This window comes from Zootermopsis nevadensis, unplaced genomic scaffold, assembly GCF_977971745.1.
Source record: "Zootermopsis nevadensis isolate Lab colony 2312 unplaced genomic scaffold, Znev_1.0 Znev_ptg000243l, whole genome shotgun sequence".
Lineage (NCBI taxonomy): Eukaryota > Metazoa > Arthropoda > Insecta > Blattodea > Termopsidae > Zootermopsis > Zootermopsis nevadensis.
Genome location: NW_028259370.1, coordinates 505,001 through 513,489, shown reverse-complemented (window position 1 = coordinate 513,489; position 8,489 = coordinate 505,001). Strand labels below are relative to the sequence as shown.

Genomic DNA, 8,489 nt, shown 5'->3' with positions numbered 1-8,489 from the left:
CAGTTCTGCGGCTATGTCCCACCGTGCGTGTTACTTGAGTCGCTTCAGCGGCTAAGTCCGAAAATTTCCAAAATGCAGAAAAATATACATAATTGAAGAAAGTTGGCCTTGCTGTGCTTAATAATATCGTTAATAGATTAAAAATAAATTTCCGCTGTGTTAGGTGGGCCTTACTTGGACGGTACGAATTCTGCGGCTATGTCCCGTGGTGCGTGGTACTTGAAACCAGTTCTGCGGCTATGTCCGACCGTGCGTGTTAGTTGAGTCGCTTCAGCGGCTAAGTCCGAAAATTTCCAAAATGCAGAAAAATATTCATAATTGAAGAAAGTTGGCCTTGCTGTGCATAGTAATGCCGTTAATTGACTAAAAATAAATTTCCGCTGTGTTAGCTGGGCCTTACTTGGACGGTACGAATTCTGCGGCTATGTCCCGTGGTGCGTGGTACATGAAACCAGTTCTGCGGCTATGTCCCACCGTGCGTGTTACTTGAGTCGCTTCAGCGGCTAAGTCCGAAAATTTCTAAAGTGCAGAAAAATATTAAATAAAGCGGTTATATAAGTAAGTATGTGTATGTATTCTAACATATACAAAATTTAGTATGATCGGAAATGATTAAGGAAGAGAAAAACTTAATTAAAATTTCTGGCGGCAGCCGAGGGGCCATCCGCCGGTGTCCGCGGCTCTGCCTCTTCCGTGACTGACGAATGCTGAGATAAGGGGGGTCCAGACTATAGTATATGAGCTTGGCGAGCGAGGCTCTCCTCGAGCAGGGGGAAGTCTGAGATTGGACTACCGGCCGCCGGGGACCCTGTCGCCGGCAGGCCATTCGCGCTTCCGCCCCGCGTTGGCTGAGGCAGTTTAGGGCAAGAGTGGCACAAGTGCACCGACCGCCGTTTCCTTTGGGGTCGGCGCCCGTCACCCCGCTCAGTGGCCGGCGAAGACCGGCCGAGTCTCGGGTTCGAGTCGGCACAGGACACTGAGTGCAAGAGTGACACAAGTAACGGCGTTCACGGGCGGCCTCTGGGAGATTGCCCTCAGTACCACCGGGCAACGCGGGGGACTGCAGGCCTCGACCCGCGCCGCTCGATCCCCGTTTAGGGCAAGAGTGGCACAAGTGCACCGACCGCCGTGTCCTTTGGGGTCGGCGCCCGTCACCCCGCTCAGTGGCCGGCGAAGACTGGTCGAGTCTCGGGTTCGAGTCGGCACTCGAGCCTGAGTGCAAGAGTGGCACAAGTGATGGTCTTCACGGGCGGCCTCTGGGAAGCTGCCCCTAGTACCAGCGGACAACAGCGAGGGACTGCAGGCCTCGGCCCGCGCTACTTGCGACCGTTTAGGGCAAGAGGGGCACAAGTGTATCGACCGCCGTGTAATTTGTGGTCAACCCGCGCTGTTGCCTGCGAAGACCGGCCGAGTCTCGGGTTCGAGTCGGCACAGGGCACTGAGTGCAAGAGTGACACAAGTAACGGCCTTCACGGGCGGCCTCTGGGAGATTGCCCTCAGTACCACCGGGCAACGCGGGGGACTGCAGGCCTCGTCCCGCGCCGCTCGATCCCCGTTTAGGGCAAGAGTGGCACATGTGCACCGATCGCCGTCTTCAACGGGGTCGGCGCCCGTCAACCCGCGCAGTGGCCGGCGGAGGCTCCGGTTCGAGTCGGCACTCGATTCCGAGTGCAAGAGTGGCACACGTGACGGCCTTCACGGGCGGCCTCTGGGAAGCTGCACTTAGTACCAGCGGACAACCGCGGGGGAATGCTTTCCTCGGCCCGGTGTACTTGCAACCGTTTAGTGCAAGTGGGGCACAAATGCACCGACCGCCGTGTCCATCGGGGTTGGCGCACGTCAACACGCGCGGTGTCCGGCGGAGGCTCGGGCTCGAGTCGGCCCTCGACTACGAGTGCAAGAGTGGCACATGTGACGGCCTTTACAGGTGGCTTCTGTGAGCCGGCCCTTAGTACCAGCGTGCATCCGCGGGAGACTGAAGACCTCTCCCCGCGCTGCTCGAACCCCGTTTAGGGCAAGAGGGGCACATGTGCACCGATCGCCGTCTTCATCGGGGACGGCGCCCGTCAACCCACGCAGTGGCCGGCGGAGGCTCCGGTTCGAGTCGGCACTCGATTCCGAGTGCAAGAGCGGCACACGTGACGGCCTTCACGGGCGGCCTCTGGGAAGCTGCACTTAGAACCAGCGCGCATCCGCCGGGGGACTGCTGGCCTCGGCCCGCTCTACTTGCAACCGTTTAGGGCAAGTGGAGCACAAGTGCACCGACCGCCGTGTCCATCGGGGTTGGCGCACGTCATCACGCGCGGTGTCCGGCGGAGACTCGGGCTCGAGTCGGCACTCATCTACGAGTGCAAGAGTGGCACATGTGAAGGCCTTAACGGGCGGCCTCTGGGAAGCTGCACTTAGAACGAGCGCGCATCCGCCGGGGACTGAATTCCTCTCCCCGCGCTGCTCGAACCCCGTTTAGGGCATGGGGGGCACATGTGCACCGATCGCCGTCTTCATCGGGGTCGGCGCCCGTCAACCCACGCAGTGGCCGGCGGAGGCTCCGGTTCGAGTCGGCACTCGATTCCGAGTGCAAGAGTGGCACAAGTGATGGCCTTCACGGGCGGCCTCTCGGAAGCTGCACTTAGAACGAGCGCGCATCCGCCGGGGACTGAATTCCTCTCCCCGCGCTGCTCGAACCCCGTTTAGGGCAAGAGGGGCACAAGTGTACAGAAGTCCGTCTCCTGGGGAATCGCGTGCTCGGCTGCCCTCAATGGACAGGCAGAAGCAGGGGTCTGCTCGTAGGTGACTCGGCACTCGAGTGCAAGATTGGCGCAAGTGACGACTTCTCGTGCGGTCACGGTGAGGCTGCCGGCGGTGTCTCTGGCTTCTGCCGCATATATATTCCCGTTCGTGCCCTCCACGTCTTCAGATTTCAAAGTCCCATCCGTGCGTGTTAGGTAGGCCGATTTTAGGGGACCTGCCGCTCGCATTCGGCCGGGTCGCGCTCTCTGAGGCTCAGACGTTACGAGTCTCCCCTGAAAACGCCGCGCTGGCACCTTATTTTGTAGGAAAATTTCACACTTCCTCTAGTTGAACTAACGGATGCGTCGCTGATAAATTGGCCCTTTTTCCGCATAAGACGATTCCTGAGCCTTGGGTGGTGTCTGGATACATCAGGAGGACACAACTGACGGAAGAAAAGCCCGGGTCCGTCCTCCGCCCGGCAGGGGAACGATTTTACGAAAAAGGCCGGCTTCGTTCCCCTTCCCGGCAAGCAGCAGGTGGACGATTTTACGAGAAAGACCGGGTTCGTCCACCTTCCCGGCAAGCAACAGGGGAACGATTTTACGAAGAAGGCCGGCTTCGTTCCCCTTTCCGGCAAGCAACAGGAGGACGATTTGACGTTAAAGACCGGGTTCGTCCTCCTTCCCGGCAAGCAACAGGGGAACGATTTTACGAAAAAGGCCGGCTTCGTTCCCCTTCCCGGCAAGCAGCAGGTGGACGATTTGACGATAAAGACCGGGTTCGTCCACCTTCCCGGCAAGCAACAGGGGAACGATTTTACGAAAAAGACCGGCTTCGTTCCCCTTCCCGGCAAGCAGCAGGTGGACGATTTTACGAGAGAGACCGGGTTCGTCCACCTTCCCGGCAAGCAACAGGGGAACGATTTTACGAAAAAGACCGGCTTCGTTCCCCTTCCCGGCAAGCAGCAGGTGGACGATTTTACGAGAGAGACCGGGTTCGTCCACCTTCGCGGCAAGCAACAGGGGAACGATTTTACGAAAAAGGCCGGCTTCGTTCCCCTTTCCGGCAAGCAACAGGAGGACGATTTGACGATAAAGACCGGGTTCGTCCTCCTTCCCGGCAAGCAACAGGGGAACGATTTTACGAAAAAGGCCGGCTTCGTTCCCCTTCCCGGCAACCAGCAGGTGGACGATTTGACGATAAAGACCGGGTTCGTCCACCTTCCCGGCAAGCAACAGGGGAACGATTTTACGAAAAAGACCGGCTTTGTTCCCCTTCCCGGCAAGCAGCAGGTGGACGATTTTACGAGAGAGACCGGGTTCGTCCACCTTCCCGGCAAGCAACAGGGGAACGATTTTACGAAAAAGGCCGGCTTCGTTCCCCTTCCCGGCAAACCCTTCGCCACCGCGATGCCGCGGCCCTCTGTCCCCCGGACACGGTCTATAGGCGGCGTATCGTGGACACACTGCAACCGACTCACTCGTAGTCCGGGCGCGTGCTAGACTCGCGATGCCAAACGGCGCTTCGGCGCTTATGCATGTCGAGTGAAGAGAGGGAAGGGTGCCCTAATGGCACCACGGTTCTGGGGGCGCTCACGTGGCGTCCCCCTAACGGCACGAAGTGGCCCCTGCTCGCAGGGGCGCACGGAGTGCGAGCGTTGAAGTATGAACTGGACCCCCTCGCCGGACCCATCCGGGACCGCGTGGAGGGGGAGGAACGAGCTCCAAGTGAGTCTTCGGTTCCCTGGTTGATCCTGCCAGTAGTCATATGCTTGTCTCAAAGATTAAGCCATGCATGTCTCAGTGCAAGCCAAATTAAGGTGAAACCGCGAATGGCTCATTAAATCAGTTATGGTTCCTTAGATGGTGGACAGTTACTTGGATAACTGTGGTAATTCTAGAGCTAATACATGCAACCGAGTCCCGACCGGAGACGGTCGGGACGCTTTTATTAGATCAAAACCAATCGGTCGCTCACGCGGCCGTTTGCCTTGGTGACTCTGAATAAATGGAGGCGGATCGCACGGTCTACGAACCGGCGACGCATCTTTCAAATGTCTGCCTTATCAACTGTCGATGGTAGGCTCTGCGCCTACCATGGTTGTAACGGGTAACGGGGAATCAGGGTTCGATTCCGGAGAGGGAGCCTGAGAAACGGCTACCACATCCAAGGAAGGCAGCAGGCGCGCAAATTACCCACTCCCGGCACGGGGAGGTAGTGACGAAAAATAACGATACGGGACTCATCCGAGGCCCCGTAATCGGAATGAGTACACTCTAAAGACTTTAACGAGTATCCATTGGAGGGCAAGTCTGGTGCCAGCAGCCGCGGTAATTCCAGCTCCAATAGCGTATATTAAAGCTGTTGCGGTTAAAAAGCTCGTAGTCGGACTTGTGTCCCACGCTGCCGGTTCACCGCCCGTCGGTGTCTAACTGGCACGCACGTGCGGACGTCCTGCCGGTGGCCCGAGCCGGCGCCCGCGGGCGATGGGGGCGGCGACGCTCCCACGCCTCGGGTCGTCTCGGGGAGGGCCTACACAATCCCGTCGCGGTGCTCTTGACCGAGTGTCACGATGGGCCGGCACTTTTACTTTGAACAAATTAGAGTGCTTAAAGCAGGCAGCAGCCGCCTGAATACCGAGTGCATGGAATAATGGAATAGGACCTCGGTTCTATTTTGTTGGTTTTCGGAAGCCCCGAGGTAATGATCAAAAGGGACAGACGGGGGCATTCGTATTGCGACGTTAGAGGTGAAATTCTTGGATCGTCGCAAGACGGACAGAAGCGAAAGCATTTGCCAAGAATGTTTTCTCTGATCAAGAACGAAAGTTAGAGGTTCGAAGGCGATCAGATACCGCCCTAGTTCTAACCATAAACGATGCCAGCCAGCAATCCGCCGAAGTTCCTCCGATGACTCGGCGGGCGGCTTCCGGGAAACCAAAGCTTTTGGGTTCCGGGGGAAGTATGGTTGCAAAGCTGAAACTTAAAGGAATTGACGGAAGGGCACCACCAGGAGTGGAGCCTGCGGCTTAATTTGACTCAACACGGGAAACCTCACCAGGCCCAGACACCGGGAGGATTGACAGATTGAGAGCTCTTTCTTGATTCGGTGGGTGGTGGTGCATGGCCGTTCTTAGTTGGTGGAGCGATTTGTCTGGTTAATTCCGATAACGAACGAGACTCTAGCCTGCTAAATAGTCGCATCCGGTATCCTCTGTGCTACCGGCGACTCCTAATCTTCTTAGAGGGACAGGCGGCTTCTAGCCGCACGAGATTGAGCAATAACAGGTCTGTGATGCCCTTAGATGTTCTGGGCCGCACGCGCGCTACACTGAAGGAATCAGCGTGTCCTCCCTGGCCGAAAGGTCCGGGTAACCCGCTGAACCTCCTTCGTGCTAGGGATTGGGGCTTGCAATTGTTCCCCATGAACGAGGAATTCCCAGTAAGCGCGAGTCATAAGCTCGCGTTGATTACGTCCCTGCCCTTTGTACACACCGCCCGTCGCTACTACCGATTGAATGATTTAGTGAGGTCTTCGGACCGGTGGGCGCGGGGTTTCGGCCCTTCGATTCCACCGGGAAGATGCCCGAACTTGATCATTTAGAGGAAGTAAAAGTCGTAACAAGGTTTCCGTAGGTGAACCTGCGGAAGGATCATTAACGGCACCGAGAGTGACCGAACAGAGAAGGAAGGCATTAAGAAACCGAGTACGGTTGCTGGCTCTGGGGGAGTGCGTAATCTCGCTTGCGAGTGGACCGCCTTCTCGTGGAAGTACCCGTGTCTGGTCATTCATGATAATACAACCTCTACTGATGACTGAAAAATAGATGACGTCAACCTGAGGGGGGACCGGTCGGCGAAAGTCGCACCGACTCCCCCCGCATGAGGGGGAAGACGCATCATAATATGTGACCACTACTGATGACTGAAAAATAGATGACGTCAACCTGAGGGGGGACCGGTCGGCGAAAGTCGCACCGTCTCCCCCCGAATGAGGGGAAGACGCATCAAAAATTAATAAAAGGAAGGCATTAAGAATGAACCAGATGAACGGGGCTCTGCGGAAGGCGTAATCTCGCCTGTGATTGGACCGGCTCTTCCTGGCAGCGGCCGGATCTCGGAGATAACGTCGTCGGCCTGAGGTGTCCAGGTCGGCGAAGTAATCCCCCGGAGGGGGACGGCAAGACCGTCCCGCCTCGAGGTGGGAAGTAGGAGCGAAAGATGGTGAGTGGGTGCCGGCGGCACGCGGGCTCCGAGGATCCTCAGGGATCCAAGGACAACCCGCGCGACCGCGAGCACTGGGCTTAAAGCCACTTTATCTGCCCACGCAAGGCCGTTTCGGCGGCGCTTGAACGAGAGGGGAGCGCGGTCTGACCGTGCCGCTGTTCTGGGGGCAGCTCCCCCTCGAAAAATAACAACTACCTGTCCTACGGGACTAGCAGTAGCATCCTACCCGAAGCTCTGCTCGAATCTAGAGAAAAACAACCCTGAGCGGTGGATCACTCGGCTCGTGGGTCGATGAAGAACGCAGCTAATTGCGCGTCGACATGTGAACTGCAGGACACATGAACATCGACGTTTCGAACGCACATTGCGGTCCTTGGATTTCCAATCCCGGACCACGCCTGGCTGAGGGTCGGCTACATGAAACCCGTGGGCCCGCGCGGTCTTTAAGATAATAAGGGAAAGAAAGAAAGAAAGAAAGAGAAAGAAAGAAATAAAGGCACGCGAGCGGCCCTACGCTGGGGGGTCTGACGAGCCTGCACCTCGCACCGCCGGCGTCGCTCCGAGCAATCGGTGGCGGCGTCGGCGACTGCGAGGAGGTTAAGGGGAGTCAGTCGCCCTTGAAGGCTTCACAGGGTTCGGTGGAGCGAGCGGATAGACTTAGCTCGCCCTCCTCTCCTCGGCGACGGGGCCCATCCTTCCCCGATCGCGTCTGAGAAGAACTGACGCCCGGCTTGATGTGATGGGAGACAGGCAAACTCCCGAGACAGAGAGAGAGACACACACTTGCCGGGCGGGAGCGAAAGATATGACCACAATAAATAATGACCACAAAAAAAACAAAACAAAAAGAAATCAGTTCAATGAGAGAGGCTAAGCTTCCGACCGCTCACATCGGCCCGTCGGTACAAAAAACCATCTTTCCGACCTCAGATCAGGCGAGACTACCCGCTGAATTTAAGCATATTACTAGGCGGAGGAAAAGAAACTAACAAGGATTCCCCCAGTAGCTGCGAGCGAACAGGGAAGAGCCCAGCACGGAATCCCGCGCGGAGACGTGCAGGGAGATGTCGTGTGTGGGAGGTCCCACTCTCCCGGGGCGCGGTCCAGCGAGTCCAAGTCTCCCTTGAATGGGGCCATCGCCCGCAGAGGGTGCCAGGCCCGTAGGACCGCGGCCGCTCCCGGGTGGGGACTCTCCTCAGAGTCGTGTTCCTTGAGAGTGGAGCACTAAGAGGGTGGTAAACTCCATCTAAGGCTAAATATGACCACGAGACCGATAGCGAACAAGTACCGTGAGGGAAAGTTGAAAAGAACTTTGAAGAGAGAGTTCAATAGTACGTGAAACCGTTCAGGGGTAAACGGGAGAGACCCGGAAGACCGATTGGGGAGATTCAGCCCCGTCCGCGCAGTGCCGGCCCCCGGGCGGGTGCTCCCGGATGTTCCCGGCCGCCGGTCGCGCCGCGAGGCGCGCGCCGGTGCGAGTCGGGCCCACCGGCCGCTCGGGGTCTAAAGCCGCGGCCGCGGCGGGGTGCA

At 57.7% G+C, this 8,489-nt stretch overlaps 2 non-coding genes and 1 pseudogene across 2 annotated transcripts; all 3 read left to right on the top strand.

The window, feature by feature from the left end:
* Window positions 1–4,473: 4,473 nt before the first annotated feature.
* On the top strand, window positions 4,474–6,391 carry LOC147870562 (small subunit ribosomal RNA). Its single transcript, XR_015533379.1, has one exon. It is a non-coding gene; the product is annotated as a small subunit ribosomal RNA (ribosomal RNA).
* Window positions 6,392–7,215: 824 nt separating this feature from the next.
* Window positions 7,216–7,371, top strand: LOC147870561 (5.8S ribosomal RNA). The gene has a single exon (XR_015533357.1). It is a non-coding gene; the product is annotated as a 5.8S ribosomal RNA (ribosomal RNA).
* A 509-nt stretch (window positions 7,372–7,880) lies between these two features.
* Window positions 7,881–8,489, top strand: part of LOC147870560 (large subunit ribosomal RNA) — a 4,225-nt pseudogene continuing 3,616 nt past the window's right edge.